Here is a 19,550-nt window from a genome sequence, read left to right as displayed (position 1 = left end):
TCTGCCACAGGCAGCAGATGATGCTCCACAGCTTGACAAGGGCCTGTCCCGGAGGGATGCAGCTGGGTGAGCGAGCTGACAGAGGTTCTAGTTCACAAAATGGGCTGGAATTATTAATTCTGGTAGCAGGAGTGTGAAATACAGAATCCCTGTGTCTGTGGAGAAAAAGGAGGGGCCACCATGCTAAACAAGCACCAGTCCCTTCTGAGCTGCTTCCAGAAGGAGCAGTGCATTTTCTTTATTATTTTTTTTTTTTATATGTGCTCAAATTATTTAAATGCTGCATGCGAGGCAAAAAAACCAACCCCACGAAGAAAACACAATTAAAACATTAATTATTAGTGCTGGGAATATTTTGAGTCATTTTTGTATTCAATCGGCTGTAATTAAATACTCAGTGAACACAAAATTAGGTCATATATTATGTAAATAGGATGAGACATCCACTAGCTCCAGCAACAAATGTGTTGGAGTCCTTAAGGGTACAACTGAGGAATGGACTCTGGAACTGATGGGTTTTGTGTGCTCCTGATCTCCCTCTGTGCCTACCACAATTCAGGAATGGATTCTTGGAGCCTGATCTCCCTCTGTGCCTACCACAATTCAGGAATGGATTCTTGGAGCCTGATCTCCCTCTGTGCCTACCACAATTCAGGAATGGATTCTTGGAGCCTGATCTCCCTCTGTGCCTACCACAATTCAGGAATGGATTCTTGGAGCCTGATCTCCCTCTGTGCCTACCACAATTCAGGAATGGATTCTTGGAGCCTCTTTGGTTCTGTGTGCCCCTGATCTCCTTCTGTGCCCACCACAATTCAGGAATGGATTCTTGGAGCCTCTTTGGTTCTGTGTGGCCCATGGCCACCACAATTCAGGAATGGACTCTGTGCCCCTGATCTCCCTCTGTGCCCCGAGCCTACCACAATTCAGGAATGGATTCTTGGACCCTGATGTCCGTCTGTGCCCCATGCCTACCTGAATTCAGGAATGGACTCTAGGAGTCTGATGGGTTCTGTGTGCCCCTGATCTCCCTGTGTGCCACATGCCCACCACAATTCAGGAATGGACTCTGTGAGCCAGGTGGGTTCTGTGTTCCCCTGACACAGAGAGCAGAGGTTCTCTGTGCCCCATGCCCACCACAATTCAGGAATGGATTCTTGGGGCCTCAGGGGTCCTTGTGCTCCTGATCTCCCTCTGTGCCCCATGCCCACCTTAGCTGAGGAATAGATTCTTGGGGCCTGATGGGTTTTAAGTGCCCCTGATGACCCTCTGTGCCACATGCCTACCTGAATTCAGGAATGGACTCTGTGAGCCCCATGGGTTCTATGTGCCCCTGATCTCCTCCCACTGTGCCCCATGCCCACCACAATTCAGGAATGGACTCTTGGAGCCTGATTTCCCTGTGTGCCCCATGCCCACCACAATTCAGGAATGGATTTTTGGAGCTTCAGGGGTTCTGTATGCCCCCTATCTCCCTGTGTGCCCCATGCCCACCCAAGCAGGGAGCAGATCCCTGCAGGATGTGGGATGTGATCTGTGCTGAGCCACCTGCTGCATCTCATGTTCTCCTCCAGGCTGAGTTCTCCCAAGGGAAAGATTTCCTCCATGTCCCCAGTGCCTGTCTCTGCTGTGACCCAGGCACGTGGCTCGAGCACATCTTTAGGCACAGGATGAATTTAGGTGTATTAAACCAAAATTAATAGATGCTTTGATGGTTTCGCTGAGCGATGCTGGGAGCACTCGGCACTGCCCAGGATCAAGCCCTCTATTCTCTAACATGACACTTGATAACTCCTGCTTTAGCAGTCATAATTGCAAATGCCAAACCTGATTTTCCTCCCTTTGGGGATAGTGGAAGCAGTAACAGGTCCATTATTATTAATCAGAACGTTTATGTAGCTCTTAAAGAAAGAAATAACAAATACAAAATCAAGCTGCTGGGTTCTGCACTCTGCTGACAGGGCTTGCTGGGGGAAGCAGCATCTCCTGTCAGTCTGAGCTGCTGCATCCTCATATCCTCCACTCATTGTGCTCCTTGTTCCCATCTCCACAAGTGGCTCTCAGAGCCCTCCCTTCCTTCCCCAGTCCTTTTTTCCCAGCTCTCCAAGTTCTCATGTTTAAATCCAGACATGAACACCATTCCTTGTCCTCCACCCCCTGTCAGCTTCCCTCTGGAACAGCTGCCCAGGGCAGGGTGGCATCACTGTCAGGAAGGGTCCAAAAACCCTTGGATGTGGCACTTGGGGACGTGGTTTGGTGGTGGCCTTGGCAGTGCTGGGGGAGTGGTTGGGCTTGATGATCTTGGAGGGATTTTCCAACCTTGATGATTACCCAATTCAGTTTTTTTTTCCCTCATGGAAGAGGCTGCAATTCAGAGCCGAGGAGGTGTTGTACATCAAATATTCTGTTGGAGTCCTTCAGGTAATAGTTTTCTACAGTGTGTGCAGTTTGGTGCTGTTTGTATTCTTCAGGTGATGGAAGTATCAAATTGTAGTTGTCTCTATTTTGATTTTTTCAGAGAGCTAATATCTTTTCTAGCCTCCCTCCTTCTTCTCTGGCTCCCCCTTCCCCTCACCTCAACCAAAAAAATCTTTATTTCATAGAATTTCTTCTCATAGCCCACAACTGATTCTTTGTAGATACCTGAAAAAAGCAGGGTGGGTTTAAATGAGTAAGAGGAGATGAGCCTTGGCACTGGGTAATCCATGGAGAGGTGCAGTGGGAACTCTGCTGCTCCCAAACCCTGACTTGGGGATCCCAGTTACCCCAGAAGGGAAATCAGTGAGGATGTTTCTGAAGGAGGTGCCATGTGGTTTTTATACCCAGGCAGCTTTTTTTTCCTCACTTTACATGAGGGAGGGAAGAACTCATCTGGTCTGTGCGGAAAGGAAAGGAAAGGAAAGGAAAGGAAAGGAAAGGAAAGGAAAGGAAAGGAAAGGAAAGGAAAGGAAAGGAAAGGAAAGGAAAGGAAAGGAAAGGAAAGGAAAGGAAAGGAAAGGAAAGGAAAGGAAAGGAAAGGAAAGGAAAGGGTGTTGTGGCTCTGGGGAAGGGACTTGTGCCTGGGGCCTTTCTCTCACCTCTTGTAACTCTGAAAGCCAGGTCACACAGTTGCCTCCCTTGTTTGCCATGCCATTTTACCTCTGGAATTGGGGTGTAATCCAATATTTGGGAATGGATAGCTTATTCCTCCATCTAAGCTGCAATAAACCAACATGGACCTTTAGGGTTGATGGTTGTGGGCTGCAAATGTGGGCAGCTTGTCAGAGCTGTGGTGTGCCCCCAGCAATGGGATGTCTGGCACTGTGTGCCTGCAGGAACTCTGGAGCAAAAACCAGGCACAGTGGCCACTCTGAGGCCCTGATATTTCACTTTCCAACTTCCTCCTAGCTGGGAGGGTCAGGCTTGGCTGCTCCCAACTCTGTACTGTCAGGAGCCATGGATTCAGCTTATCAAGCAGTGCTGGGCTTGCTAAGTGCTTGGCAGACATTATAGAAAAGCGAGATGCTATTCATGCTGCAGTGGATAAGGAGTTGGAAAGCTTTGGTTTGAGATTGTGAGAGGCTGAGAGGAAAATTGAAGTCATGGAGATAATGATCATTGGACCTAATGCTGCTCTTGCTGAGAATGCCAAAGGCCAGGTTGTAAGGCGTGCAGAAGTCCAGTTGATCATCTGGAAAATAAGTGCAGATTGAGTATTATCATCTTGGTGGGAGAATCTGGTGAATATATTGATGGAGGAGTGCAGGGATTCGTGTGCTGGTTGCAGGGTGCTGCTTGAGTGGCAGAAATGTGAGGTGGAATTTTTCAAGTGCTTCAGTCGCGTTAGTGAAATGTCAAGCTGCTAAGCACTGATTTCCCAGGACAATAAACCAGTGAATATTATTGCTAATATTATTATGACACAGTGGCTTGAAACTGGTGCATGTGATGCAACTCCAATAACAACAAAAATCTGTGGGTTTTTTTTTATAACTGTTGGGGTGTTGTTCAGTCTAAAATATTAGAGGGTAATTTTAATGCTCTGTGACTTCTGTGTGTCATTTGGATTTGGCTTTTTCTCATATATCCTAAAAAATAGTTCAGTTTGGTGACACTGAAAATCGTCCAGAGTATTCTGCCTTCTTATTGCCAATAGGTTAAAATTTAGTAAAACACTTGATGCTTACATAAAAATCAGCAGAGACACATCTGGACTGGAGATGCTGCCATAGGCCTACAGCTTTTCTTTCTTTCTTTCTTTTTCTAAAGAGGAGAATGAGATTTGAGTTTAAACTGTTTTTAGCCAGCACATTGTGTGCCAATAGGCAGTGAATAGATACCATCTCCTCAGATGTGCACACAATCAGATTTTATCCTCCAGCACTGGAGGTTCTGTGTGCAGCTGCTGACAGAAGATTTTATTTGCCTGACAGAGGTCCCTGTGGACAGAGAAATTGTTCCCCACTGACAAAAGTGGTCCTTCAGCATATTTCTGGATTGTCTTCCTTCAGAATTGTTCCTTCTTAAAGGTCGACTGATTTCCTCCAAACTATTAAACATCCTCTATTAAGGAAAAATAAAATAGCTGTGCTATAAATAATACGAAAATTACCATTCTGACCTTTTTTTTGCATTTCTTCAGTTTCCTTGACCTGCTTTCCTCTCCATGGGACAGCAGTGATGTGTCCCTCAGCCTGGGTTGAGATCCTGTTGTGGGGGCACACAGGGTGGTGCTGCCTGTGGTGTTACACTGGCTTGAGAGGGGTGTAAGGAGGGATAAATGGATCAGCCATTCCATTTTGGTGTCCTTGCTGGTGTGGCAGATCCCTGGTGTGCCTGGTGCTGGTTGTTCCTTGCAGGAGTGCTGTGCTGTGGAGGCTGCATTGGGTCCATTTCCTCTGCAAGAGAAGCAGGAATTGCTTCCCTGATTTTTTGGGAAAGCAGTTGTGCACAGTAAAGGCACTTGTGATACTGGGTCCTACCTCCTCAGACTTGGGATTTCAAACTTGGTTTTCCTCATCTGAAAATGGGTGGATGCTGGCAGTTCTGTGGCCTGGGGTTTTCTGTAGTAAAAGAGAAATTGGAAACCAAGGGTTTTATTCAAGGCACAGGATAATTTAACATCATGCAAGGTCAATCTGAACCTTTCTTGACCCCTCACTGTTGCTATGATGTACTTTTCCCTGAAATCTTCATGAAGTGGGTGCAGTTTATTGCTCGTGAGGGTCTTGGTCTCTCTGACACAGTGTGCACAATTTGGATGGAATCTGTGAGAATGTGTTGGATTGTGGCCTCCTGGGTTACTCCAGCATCACAAGTGGCCCTGTGGCATTTGCTGATGTCTGTGTCATGGTGTGCAGTGAGAGGACACACGGACCAGCTGCTCTCCCAACCAGGGAGATGCTTTGGAAGTGCCCATGGTGCTTCCATGAGCTGCTGGTGACACCCTCACTGCTGGTGTGGACACATCCTTGGCCATGGGGGACACCAGGCAGCTAGGAGGAGGAAGAGGAGGAGGAAGCAGGGCAATTAACTCATCTCCCAAAGGACCAAACGTGTGTTGTGCTGTAAATGCTGATTGCTGCTCCCAGATCTCTCAGCAGTGGCACGGGGCTATTTGGAGGTGCTGGACAGGAGGGAGGCAGTGGCTGCAGCTCTGCTGGGAGAGATGTGGGGGCCAAAAGTGCTGAGGAGAACACACGGTGGATAGGAACAGAAGTGTGCTGAGGAGAGCACACCAGGGACAGGAACAGCAGTGTGCTGAGGAGAGCACACCAGGGACAGGAACATCAGCAGGGTGGGGGCTCAAGGCAGAGCACAGGGGTGTTCTCGGCAGTTCTGCAGTTTATTGCAGCCCCAAGACACATGAGCAGTCTCTGTTTCGGCCTGCACATTTGAAGAATGAGTCAAAGTTCTTCATTTTTCGGTCTCAAGGTTGTTGATTGTATCTTATCTATAAAAATTTTTCCCCTGGCCTGCTGAGGTCAGCTCAGCAGGACACACAGAGGCACTCTGACTGTCCCCAGGGTGGTGTTACCTCTTTATACTACAAACTGTGTATAACATGTTTACAGTTACTTTCCAATACCTATCACCTATGTTAGACAGTGAGCTTCTACTCTGAACCAATCCAAAAGTGCCACCATCACAGCAGAAGATGGAGGCCAAGAAGAAGAAGGAGAAAGGCTGGACACGCCCAGATCCCTCCATCTTGTCCCCAAAACCCCTATTCTAAAACCCCCAAAATCTACTTTTCCACCTAGTGATAATTTAATTATTACACTAATTCTGTGCCTTTCAGGTCTTCATACAAAGCTGGCAATTTGCTCCATGGGTCACAATCAAACCCACAGGTGTTCTGGGCTGTGTGCCAGGGTCTCTGAGCCCCCTGGCAGGGGTCTGGGCTGCTCAGGACACCCAGAGGGATGCGCTGAGTTCTGACAGGGTGTCACCCCAGGGAAGGCTGGGGGGTGATTTCAGCGTGGGAGTCACCCTGTTTTTGAGGGGCTGAGATGTTATTTCACCAGGGAGATGTGAGGAGGGTTCAGGGACCCCTCCGTTATGGAGGTGCCATCCCCCAACCTTGGCATGGTGAATTTACACAGGGCTGTGCAAGGGCTGCTGTCCAGCCTTGGAGTGCTTTTTCTTTTCAAGCAGCTGCTTGTAGGACCCAAGGGGCTGTGGGGGAACAAAACACCCCTTGCCCAGCACTTTCTTTCAAAACTGCACTCACAGCAAAGTTTCCATTTTTTCAATTCCTTGCGACTTCTGGTTTAACTCCTGTGCTTTCCTGTGCTGTACTAAAAAGTGTGGGAATACACTTCCATGTGCTGCTTGAAAATGTGATTTTTGATTACCTGGGAGATTACTTAGGAAATCTGTGGGCTTTGTTGCATTGCACATGCTCTGATCACATTTACAAGCCAGCCACACACTGGGACAGAACTAGGTCACTGGAAGACTCCTCACTGGACACATGTTCAGTTTTCCTAATTCACCCCCTATATTAAGCAACATAATTGGGATTTTAGGGGTAGCTGAGTCTTGCTGACCATAGCTAATTTTTATTGTGGGTCCATCAGAAGGTTGAATTTTGGAGGCACAAAATGAGAGGTTCTGGTACATGGGAGAAAGTGGGATATTTTGTCTTTGACTCGCAGTGGGAGGTCACAGCCTTTTGTGCTGGCAGCTCTGAAACCAGCACAAACTGGGGTGATTAGCTCCCTTTTCTAATGAGTACACAAAGCTGATTGTGAATGAGCCAGTGGGTTCATTGTGCACCCTTGGCCTGCGTTTAATCCTTTATGTGAAACCCCCTTTTACACAGGGACAGCAATTGGAATCCAATTTACACCGGGCTGGGCACTAAATCTCCTTCCTCCAGCGATGCTGGCTAATCAATGGGATTGAAATTCCGGTGCCATCAGGAGCCTCCTCCCTCCAGCTCTGCCACTCTCTCTGCTGTGTTTTTAGGAGAGATGAAGCCCTTTAAGTGGGAAACACTTTGTCTCCCTAATACAAGAATAAACAATGTCTCGCTTCTTGGCAAAACACATCCCCGCGCTGTGTAACAAGCAGCAGAGATCTTAAAAGTCCATCAAGAGATGTTATGGTAATTTCACAAGAACGACCACCTTGCTTTTAGTGAGAATTATCTAAATATGAAGATAAAAGGAAGAAGAAAGGGAGCTTGACGTGTAGAGAGACACATGAAAGGTTTCAGGAGAGGCTTTCGGTGCTGCACAGAAATATTTTGCAGCTGAGTTTTCTGGCAAGCACCTGAATAGCAGGAAGAGTTTCTGCCTGCCTGGTTTTCACTTTAGCAAGCAGGAGTTGTTAAATCAGTTTTGGGGGATATCAGAGATCAGTAAATTAAAAAGAGGGGACCTCAATCAGCCCCTCCCAACAACTTTGGGAACTGTGGGATTACAGCTGAAGGAACTTCCATCTTGTTGCAGGTGAGTCAGGGGAAGATAAACCAAATTTTGTAGGAGAGGCAGTGTTTGTGCACCCACATGTGATGGGGAGGAGTGATTTCAGAAGTGCTGAATGCCTGGAAACAAAGCAGATGAAATATCTCACCTGGATAGGGTATAAATGGGAGTGCTATGAATTGTGGCTTGCTTCTGGAAATTTTGGCTGGTCATGGCTTTGACAGCCAGCCAACCTTGTGCCATGGCTCAGCTCAGCCCAGGAGCTGCTCACTCCTCATCCCCATCCATTACTTCTGGTGCTGCAGCCCCTTGAAATATTCATTGTGCCTTTTATTCCTCAGTGCTGTTTAATACCCCAGGCAGAGCAGTGACCTGGAGGGTTTGTATTCAGTTACAGCCATTGTTGTGGCACAAGCTGGTACCTGGAAAGCTGACACTGGCCTGGAAATTAATGAGTGTATATTCCCATTGCAACCTGTGTGCCAGGTGTATTTATTTAAAAAGTCATGAAGGATACTTTTTACACAACTCCCTGAGTTAGCTCTTTGTCTCTCCCCTTGGTTCTGAGCTGTTGGGATGCACCTTGGCGGGATGCACCTTGACTGCTTTTGGGGTGGCCTTGCTGGTAAATCCTGTTGGTTTGTTGATCTCCCTCCCCTTTGGCTGTGTTGGTGCCCTTTTCTCCTGTGCTGCCTGGTTGGAGCTGTTGTGTTGTTTTCTGAACAAGGCAGACTCAAAGGCCTGAGAAGTACAAAATGTACCTGCCTGCCTGGTTTGTGGCCATCAGGCTTGATTCTGATCTTGGTGCCCATCAACACCAAGATGTGATGGTGCTGTTGCTTCACACTTATTTCCACACATAAATATAAAATAAATTTAAAACCACCCCAAACCAAGCCCCCACAAATATTGTTTCAAGCTGCAGCTCCCATTCAGAGATTCCACTTATCCATCCACAAACCACTGAGGATTACCTGGAATGATGATGAGGTGATCATTGCATAATAGCCCCAAGTTTTAAACCACTGGATTTTTTTCATTGGACTGATTTTTTTTTTCAGATTTTATCTTAACTTTGCCATTGATCCAGTTGTGGAAAGCCTGGTTGACTTTTCAGGCAGACCTAATCTGCCAGCCTTTAGGGTAAGGCTATTTTATGTTTTATTTTGTGTAAACCCAGCAGTCTGAATTAAGGACAAATGCCCTGAAGTGTGCAACTGAGCCTGTTTTAATAACTGAAGTATTTGGGGCCATTTGATTTTCTGTAAAAAAAAAAAAGGAGCAAGCTGAGCTGCAGCGTTTTGCAGGGAACATTATTTTGTGGAGAGAGAACACTGATCTTGTTTGGCAGAAAATAAATGGATGTTTGTGTTATGACGCCTATTCAAGTACTTTCTTTTATGTATATGCAGGATGCTCTGTCCTGAAATCAGATCTCGTCTGACTGATACATTTTAAGGAGGGTGATTCTGACTCTTTCACAACTTTCAAGTGTAAACGTGTTAATGTTTTGCCCAGCACATTATTTCTAACAGGCTGAACTTTCATTGTGTTTTCGCAGTTTGGGTTTAGGTTTAACTCGAGGCTTTTCATAGCCATTGAATTCCTCATAATTTCTGACATCCTGGTAGCCTCACAGCTCCCCCAGGATTGTAGAGACCACCACAAACACCCAGCCTCCCTGGCTTGATTTTTTTTAAAGATCTTCCTCTCTCTCCCCAAGCTCCCAGCTCCCAAATCTGAGCCCCAGGGGGAAATGGGAAGTTCTTCCTCAGCCCTGTCAACTCTTGTGCTTGCAGCGTGAGCCTAATGATGTTGAGCCCTGTATGATTCTTTCACACTTGTCTACTTCAATCTCACCCTGCAAGACAAGCAGTGGCTGTGCAGAGGGAGGGGATGAAAGTCCTGCCACGCTGGAAATCTGCAAAACATAAGCACAGGCTGGGAAGGAAATTTGGGATCAGATGCAAATCCTGTGTGTAGCAGTGCTGCTTGGGTTCTGGGTTTGTTTTTTTTTTACCTCCCTGCAGTTTAATATGATTTTTGTCTCACTGCATAGGGAACCAAATCAGGTTTTGGAGGGACACGGGGAGGGATCAGAGTGGAGAATTATACTGAGTGTCTCCCATCTGCCTGATGGTATGTAGGTGGGAGTAAATAGCAGGATTTGACTGTGGAGAGAAGAGAAATAGTAGTGAAATTGAGTACTGAGGTAGCCACAAGCCTAATGTTTCAGAGACTGACCCTCCCTGCCTTTTTAACCAATTATGAGACCACTTGTGCTCAGGACATTTTGTGCTTGGAGGCTCCATATAAAAACCCTGGGTGGCATCAGGAGACTCAGAGAGGCCTCTCTGTGAGCAGTGCAGGCAGCCCACCCTGTCCCCTGGGGTTTTCTCCCTGAGGATGGGGAGGCAATGCCAGCAGGGTGAATTGTGAATTTTGGGAGCAGCTGGTGTGCAGCATCACCAGACTGCTCGGACCCCAGAGTGTGAAGTCATCCCTTTTTTCTCTGTTTGCTTTTCAGCTTAATCTCTGAGCAGTTTCCTCCACTTCCATTTTTCTGGTGAGTCACAGAGGAGAGGAGAAACAGGTTAAACACAGATGGAAATGAAAAATCTGGATCCTGGAACCTACTGCTGCCTCAGTTTCTCTCCAGAGTGCACTCTTTGCAGATAGCAATTGGAAAATGGTGTGTGGGTGCTGCAAACACCCCCAAAATCATGTGGAGACAGGGCTTACTTCCCCCTTTGCTGATTGGTTTTATACACCATATAAATCAGGTTTATATTTATAAATCAGAGCAGTGTTGGCTGCCTCTTTTCTATTATCCAGTGGTTTTTTGTTCCTTGTGGGTATTTACCTGCTGGTTTTGTACAGGGCTTTGGTTTTGGTGTGCCAGAAAAACACCTTAAGTCATGTTGAGCTTCTCGTCCCCTACAAGACTGTGTAAGACACAGTGGAGATCCCTCCCTTGTGTGGGACTGAGTGACAGCCCCTGAATGAAATAGGTGGAGATGAATGGGGTGGAAAGAGAGAGAAAAAAGAAATGGGGTATGGCAATCTTATTAAATTTTTACTGCTTTATCTATGCTTTCTCATTTCTAAATAGACCTGGGTATTTTTTATTTATCTCTCTTTGTAGAAGGCTCCCCTGTCCAAACCCAGGCTCTGCTGAATTGCACCTTTCCATGTACACACACACAGCTGCAGCTCAGCATTACTTGGGCTTGTTTTTGTTGGGTTTTTTGGAGACTGTTTTGCCAGCAAAGGCTGATGTCATATCTCTGGGTAGTTAAAAAGCAAATTCAAGCAGCATGTGGTGGAGAACCTGTGGAAGTGCTGATGCCAGCCAGGTTCTCAGGGAATGCTGGCCCCTGCCCAGCGGTCAGGCTGGTGAGAGCTTTTCCCACTGCTGTACAGCAGCCAGAACGGCTTTGTGGAGTTTCTAAATATTTTTTTTATTTTTTTAAAGACCTCTGTGGTTGGGGTTTTGAGTTTCTTTGTGGTTTGCCACTTGGGCAGTGTTGAAAACGGTAGTTTTTAGTTGTAGGTTTGAAGGTCGCAATAGCAAATTGGAATTCTGGTGTCAGAAATGGGGCTTGCAAGAGGCAGATTTATAAATCAAGAGGGATCTGAGGAAATGTGAGCTTTTGTGAGGCTCTGCCATGGGGCTGAGGGTGTTCAGATTCTGGGCTGGAAGATCCTGAGGGATCAGCAGTGAAGGAGGAAGGTGTGTCCCCAGAACAGTGTGGCTGTGTCCCCCTGTCTGAGGTGGCATTGGTCACCTCCAGCTGTGTTTCTGCTTCATCCTTGTGTGTTTCTCTCTCATCCTTTTGGGCTCTGCCTTCAGGGATTCCTCCTGCCCCCTTCCTGCAGCAGACACTCGACTCCAACTGGGCTAAACACAAAATGTACCTGGATTTTCAAGTCAAAATGCACATCAGCTGCTCTTTTTGTGTCTGCTCCCTCATTTCTTCCAGCAGCCACTCTTTGGGCATTGAAAGGTGCGAGTGTTCTGCATTCCAAACTGTTCTTCCCAGCTGGACAGTGAGAACCAAACCAATCACTGCTTCCTCTGGAAGAGACACATCAGACTTGTACCTAGGAAAACAGGGTACAAGCAGCAGGTTTAGAAGGGTTTGCATTGATATTCTGTCCTGAAGACTCCCTGAAAGCTGCACTGAGGGCAGCTGTCCCTGTCCAGGGCTGTGTTGTTACCCTGGGATGTGGTTGGGCACTCCAGATGTGTTTGAAGCTGTCAGTCCCAGTCTGCCCATGTGTTAACCCAATATTGTGTTCCTACATACCTGCACCAGTGACTGCTTTTAATCAATATGCACTATGCTAAACATGAAGTCCTGAGAAATCCCCCAGGGACGTTTACTTTTTCTGACTGCTCTGAAAGCCCGTTTAAGCATGTTCAAGGTACTCTTCCAACATCTGCTTGCTTTTCTTTCCTATCAGCTCTGATTCAGAGGTAAACTTTCAGGGATAACCTTTGCCATCTCTTCCCTGAACACTCAGTGATACACAGGGAGCACAGGAGCGTGCTCAGATGGTTTTAATCCACTCCAGTGATGGCAGGATGCAGCTGCCACCTGCAGACCAGCATTCACAGGGTGACCCTGACATCCTAAAAGGTTCTCTGTGAACCCTAAAAAATGGGTTCACTGAGTTTTTATTACTATGATTATTCTGATTTTTTTTGTCCTTTTAATTCTTCATGTGCAACAGCTTGATTTTGGGGTTGGTGGCACTGGAGGGAGAGACATTTGGTGAGAAAGGAGAGGGGATGTGGCTGGCTGGGAGCACTGGGAATGGTGGGAGGCAGTGCTTGCTGCTGGCATCACTCAGGAGCATTTTCCTGAGCTTCCGCACAGCAACCATGAAGGAAAAGCTGACTTTCCCCTCATTCTGATCATCACTAACTCAGCCTTCTACACCTTCACTCCTTTGGGTGTGTTTGGAGAATTCCTCTGGCATTAAATGGTTATCCCTGGTTAGGCACTGCAAACCAGCTGCTGTGTTTGCCTCTAACCTGGTGCTAACCTGCTACTCCTTTCAACAAATTAATCCCAACAAATAAATGCTCTGCCTGTATAAATGGCCCTTCCATCCTGTGGTGCTCTCCTGAAGGTTGATTTGTAGCTTTCCATTTCCATCCCAGAGCAGCCCTTCCCAGGGTCTGAATGGGCAGGTTGTTGTTGTTGTAGACATAAATTTAGCAAGTTTTAGTGTGAAGAAAGAGGATATGGAGCAGGCTGGGCAGCAGGGAACACCTGGACTGTTATTTTAGGTGGCCCATTGTCTCTATCAATGTGCCTTTGCTGCTCCAAGCCCCATCCAGCCTGGCCTTGGACACTTCCAGGGATGGGGCTTTTTTTGGGCACCCTGTGCCAGAGCCTCACCACTCTCACAGGGAAGGATTTCTTCCCAATATCCCTTCTATCCCTTCCCTTTGGCAGTGGGAGCCATTCCCCCTTGTCCCGTCCTTCCATCCATTGTCCCCAGTTCCTTTCCAGCTCTCCTGGAGCCCCTTTAGGCCCTGGAAGGACCTCTCAGGTCTCTCTGGAACCTTCTTTTAGGTGAGGGAGCAAATTACCCTTTGTTTCAGTGGTAGTTAATATTAAAATTAATTCTTATTTTGTGTCCTTTGTTCTTGGTCACCATGATGTGATTTTTTTTCCCCTATTGCAAATTAAACACGAGACGTTGTGGTGTTTAATGTGGTGGGTTGCAGACTCAGGGGATTAATTCTGCAATTTCCAGCCTGATGTTCTTTTGTCCTGGAATGAAAATGGTCATCTTAGGTAATGGCTATTTTTATACAGCCATTTATTCACTGAGAACTGGGTTGAGACCTCCAGTAGTGTATCATTGACTGCTGAACAGCCACCATGCAGCGCAGATCACTTTGAGCTTGGCTACGCCCTCACCCAACATGGAGAAGCTGGTTCAGAAAACCTCGATGGTCTCACCCACTCAGGGCTCCCCTTTCAATCCTGTCCCTTTGTTTTGGTGGGACTCAGGAAATCTTCATTGGAGGTGACAGGTGAAATACCAATGTGCAAGTTTGTGCTTTTTTGTTGTAGAAAAAGAAAAATGGGAAATGTTGCTGCAGGGTCTTGTGGCTCACTGGAAGGAGCACAGTGCTTGGGATGTCTGGGTTGTTGGAGTGATTGCAGGAGCTGGGTGGTTTCTCTCCTCCAGCAGTGTATTTGGGCTGGGAGGGCTCAGCTCCAGGTGTTGTGCAGCTCTGGGAAGGGATTTTTGGATTGTTCGTGTATAGCATAAGTTTGGCCCTTCTGAGCCTGTGCCACCAGCCAGGGTGACGAGTCCCTGCACCGCTCCTGTTGTGCTCCAGAGTCACCACTGTGCCCTAAACAAAACCCTTGAAGAGCTTGAAGATGCTTCCGCATTTTTTAATTTCTTTTTTTTGAAGCCCATCTCCAGGTGGTTCTGGTGAGGACACTGTGGAAGGTGCTGGAGAGATTTTGTTGTCATCTGCTGGTGGTGTGGGGGCTCCTGGTCCTCGGGGTGAGGAGAGGATGCTCCTGTGCTTCCTGACAGAGAAATTCCATCTTCTTAAGTGCTGAAGAGGCTTCCCAAGCGTGTCTGTGGTTAATCCCCAGCCAGGGGTGTTGCCTTTTCCTTGGAGAAGAGGAAACTGAGGCAGAGACTCACAGAGTGCCAGAGGCACATTTAAAGCCCTGATGGTTGCACATCAGCTTGGTTGGGCCAAACTTTTTCTAAATTAAACTATGAAAAAGCTAATAGTGAAAATAGTGGAGCAAGCCAAGCTCAATATGCAAAGTAGAATACTGTAAGCTGTGGGCTTTTAGTCCTTATGCAGTGGCGATGCAAGCAGTTATTTCTTAGGAATTATTTTATTTAGTTAACACCAAATAAATGCCATTGTTGCTTCTTCAAAGCTTCCCCCCCTATTTTTATTTTTATTTTTATTTCATTTTATTTTTATTTTTATTGTTTTCCTTAATAAGCCCAGCCAAACAGCCAGGCCATTGCCCTGGTGCTGTGGCTCATGGATCACAGTGCAGGGAAGTTTGTATTAATCAGCACTCTGCAGTCAGTGTATGGTTGCTTCATTAACCTACTTGTTTTTAAGTATCTGTAAATCACAAAGAGGGGAAGTCCTGCTGCTTGCTGAGAAAGCAGCCCTGTTTGCAGCATCTCTCCTCTCTGAAGCACATTTTTGGTTTGCACTTAAGGTTTGGGGGCTTTTTTCCCCTGTTTTTCTCACCTGTGAAATTTGTGGTGTAGCTTAGAAGGACATTTCAGATGTGTATATCCAAAATTGCAAGTGCTGTTGCTTTTAACATCCAAGCTCCCTGGGGATATTTGGTTCTGGAATACATCTATTCTCCAAGTGTTATTTCACTGCTCACAATGTCACAGCTAAGGTCTTGTTGTTCAGTAGGTACATTTTATTTGTCAGGATGCTGTATCTTCCTAAAGAGGCAGGGAACTGCAATAAAAAATGATTTATTTTCTTTTTTAAGTGAATCATTACAGGAGTTGTTAAAGGACTCTCATAAATGTTGTTATTGGAGAGCTGGTTCTAGGGCCTAGAGGAGGAGAAAAGGTTGGTGTCAGGTTGTACAATCTAACAGTGATTATGTGTTAATATTTCCCTGGCTAACAGAGATGCTCTTCAGTGTCCTCTGCTTCTGAAGAGGACTTTGAGGGCATGGGAAGAAATAAGGAAAGGTTGTTTGTGCTGCTGATACTGAGGTTTGTGCACTGGTGACTGCAAATCCCTGAAATCCTGTAGTGGTGGAATGGACCCGGAGCTCGTCACTGCTGTCTTGGCTTTTAATCAGAGAATCACAGAAGGGGATTGGGTTGGGAGGGACCTTAAAGATCATCCAGTGTCATACCTTCCATTATCTCAGGCTGCTCCAAGCCCTGTCCAGCCTGGTCTTGGACATTTCAGGGATCCAGGGGCAGCCACAGCTGCTCTGGGCACCCCGAGCCAGGGCCTGCCCACCCTCACAGGGAACAGTTTTGTCCCCAATACCAAGTGTAAACCTACTCCCTTTCAGTTTAAAGCCAAATTTGGGTAGGAAGGGATTCCTTGGGCAGGGACACCTCCCACCATCCCAGGCTGCTCCAACCAACCCTGGATGCTTCAGGGATCGAGGGGCTGCCCCAGCTGCTCTGGGCACCCTGTGCCAGGGCCTGCCCACCCTGCCAGGGAACAATTCCCAATTCCCAATATCCCATCCATCCCTGCCCTGTGGCAGTGGGAGCCATTCCCTGTGTCCTGTCCCTCCATCCTTGTCCCCAGTCCCTCTGCAGCTCTCCTGGAGCCCCTTCAGGCCCTGGCAGGGCTCTGGTGTCTCCTCAGGGCCATCTTTCCTTCAGGCTGAGCCATCCCAGCTCCCTCAGCCTTTCCTCAGGGCAGAGGTTCTCCATCTCTTCTCTGGTGCTATCTGAGCAGCTTTTGGACCATTTTTGGACAAGGCAGGGGGTCTCAGAGGTGCCCCTTGTTTCACCCCCAGATTTGGAGTGTGGATCCAACAGCTCAGGAGCTGCTCCTGCTTTCCTGTTGTTTCTTGGAATTGCAGTGTCAGGATGTAACAAGGAGGAGAGGATGTTTTCTGTCCTCTCTCAGGAACTCTGTCGATGTCTCTGCTGTTGTTGTTGTCAGTGCCAGGGCTGTTGAAATCTCTGGTATTTAACTCTGAAGTCAGAGTTAGGGCACAGGGCTTCTCCTGCAGCCGAGCCCCAGCCGTGACTCATGGTGGTAATTTGGAATTGCAGGCACTGAATGTGCATCTTGCTTTCCTTTGCCACAAGGCCTATTATGCAACAGGAACTGACAAGTACATTTTTGAACGTTTTCACTTACTCCACATAAGCATTGGTTCTGAAATTTGGAGAGCTTTCTAATTGAGTGATATTCTCTAGGAGAATCAAATGTATATTAATAAAATTTTTTAATGTAACAAGGAATAATTGAACAATAGTATCTGATTACATTTGGTGTGTTTCAAAAAATCCATTTTTTTTCCTTACTGATTTCAATTGCAATTGCATTTCTATATTTGTATTTTCCTGCCTTGTGGAAAGTACCACATGCAGTATTGGCACTGCAGTGCCTGACTTCTGGATGAAGGACTTAATCAAAGTAAATCTGGATGGTTTCTGTGAGGTGCCAGCCAAGGATAATCATAATTTTTGTTGCTGTTTACCAGCCTGTCCTACCTGTTGCAAAATGGAATATAATCTGTAAACACACACTCTGGGTTTTAAAGTCCTCTTCCCCAAATTCCTAAAGCGTGTAACACTGCCTCTAGATTAATATTTAGACCAAATTTATTAACTGAGCGTGATTTTTCTTTTAAATTAATTTATCGGTCTCTTTCCTTGTGCTGCTAAAAGAGACAAAAGCAAATCTGTCGCTGTTATTTAGATTTATTTCACAGACATATTTTCCCATTTGTGTGGATAAATGCTGGTCTGACTTCATCACCATTTTTAGATGTTCTGCAAGGCTGAACACAAAATATGAGCTGTCCTTTTTAGAAATAGTCCTGAAAACACTCTGTACTCGTAACCCATTTGTACAGCTGGGCGAGCGGATGCGCCCGGAGCTGCTGAGCCCTGCCAGTGCCAACAGGTTTCACAGGCTCAGAGAGGAGCACAAGCTCTGCATGAGCTTCCAGGAGTTGGAGCTGGCTCCCTGGAGGTTGGTGCCACTGCTGGCGGTGTGGATTGGGCTGAGGCTGCTCCCCTGCCAGCATTACCTGGGGTGGTGACACCTGGGTGGGTGTGGTGGGAAACCCAGCCCAGCCCAGTGCCCATCTCTGCTCAGCTGTCCTCATTGCCATTTTCCCAGGATTTTACCTCCTCATCCCTCCTGGGAAACCCTTGCCCATGTGTCTTGCCCACCTGTGAGTTGTAGGGAGAAATTTGAAAACAGGAATTGAGGCATTTTCTGAGTTTGCAGGTGTTTGTTTAGATGAGCTGGGTGGGAGCTTCATCTGTGCTTTTTAAAGGGCAGGATGACCCCAGTGCCAGGTGTCTTCTGGCCCTACTTTCCACGTGCCCTGGGCCAAACCACGTGTTGCTTAGCCCTGGAGAAGTTTTGGGATGATAGATTCATAAAACTTGTGGTTTAATGCCATAAGTCTAAATAGATACAACAATGTTCATGCTGCCTTTTGTTGTCACTACTTGCAAATAAACAAGCAGCATCCCTGCTCCCCAAACCCAGCAGAACTGGGGACAAAATGCATTTGATGGGGATTGTCTGCTGGGGATTTGATTTGCTTGGGGATTGTTTGATGGGGATTTGATTTGTGTGGGGATTGTCTGCCGGAGGTGCTGCAACTCCTGCCCAGCCCTTGTGGGGCTGAGCCCAAAAATCTCCGGGATGTGCAGAGAGCTGCGAGGCACCAGGGCTGCTTTTGATAGATCAGCTCTCAGGAGACACAAGCTCTGGCTTGTCAGGAAAGGGACAGCTCATCATTAGCCAGTTTGGTCACACATTTAGGGGTGGTGAGCAGTGTTTGATGGAGTGGAGCCCAAGGAGGAGCGCGCTGTAAAGCGCTTTTTGGAAACGCCACACACCGAGGTGCCTCCCTGCAATCCAGTGCAAGCATCTCATCGCTCCTGCTTTATCCTCCTCTCCTGAAATGTGCTTGGCATAAGTGGAAGCAGCTGCCTCCTGCACGGGGAGAAGGAGGCAGACCCTCCTGTGAGCCCCCCCAGCCCCTGCCTTCAATTAGCTGCTGGTTTGCCTGGAGTGCTGCAGTGTGACCACTCCTACTGCCAGAGCCGGGAGGAAAAATGCAGCACAGTAATGAATTTGTAACTAGAGACTGGGGCTAACGAGTGTCCTCAGCCCAGGAATGCAGTGGGCATATATTAAGCCAGGTGTATAGAGGAGGGAAAAAGGGAAAAAAAAACAACCAAGCAGCATCTCCAGGCTGGATTTTATAATTAGGGCACATGGTGTAACTCTTTTGTTTTGCAGAAGCCAGCTTTATTAATTGATGTAGAAGGTTGCTGTGCGCTATTCATTGTTTGATTAAAATGCCTGTATAAATAATTAGGCCTCTTCTGTTTGTTTTATTTTTGCACCCGATTTACATTTTCGTACGGAGCAAAAATGAATTAGCAAACGCGTTTATTCCCCAAATATTTCAGCTGGTGGCTGCTCTCCCTGGGCCCCCCCGTCCTGCAGCAGTGATGTGACCTTTGTGCCACGCTGGCTCAGACCCCAGGAGCTCTGTTCTCTTTGGAGGAGCTGTGGTGGTCCTCCCTCCTTTGTGTGTGTGCTGCGGGGGGCTGCGGGCTTGGAATCCTCGGGAAAACACAAATAAAACACAAATAAACGGGGATATTCAGGCTCTGCTGGAGGCATCAGGTCAGAGCTCTGTCTGCTGGTATTTTGCTGAAGAAAGGAGGTTTCAGGCAGGCTGGGTTTGTGCTGTCTCCTTGCAGGGCTGTGGAACAGGCTGAAAATGCTGCTGTTTGTGCAGCAGCTGGAGAAGCTGCTGCACATCTGGAGCCAGGGTGGTGAGGGCCTTTAGAAACTGTGTTATTGTTATCAGGGACTGCCTTTCTGTGGTAATATGTGAAAAATCTGCCTGCCTGCAGCACCTC

Source organism: Ammospiza caudacuta, chromosome 14 (genome assembly GCF_027887145.1).
Source record: "Ammospiza caudacuta isolate bAmmCau1 chromosome 14, bAmmCau1.pri, whole genome shotgun sequence".
Lineage (NCBI taxonomy): Eukaryota > Metazoa > Chordata > Aves > Passeriformes > Passerellidae > Ammospiza > Ammospiza caudacuta.
This window is presented reverse-complemented; position numbering follows the sequence as displayed.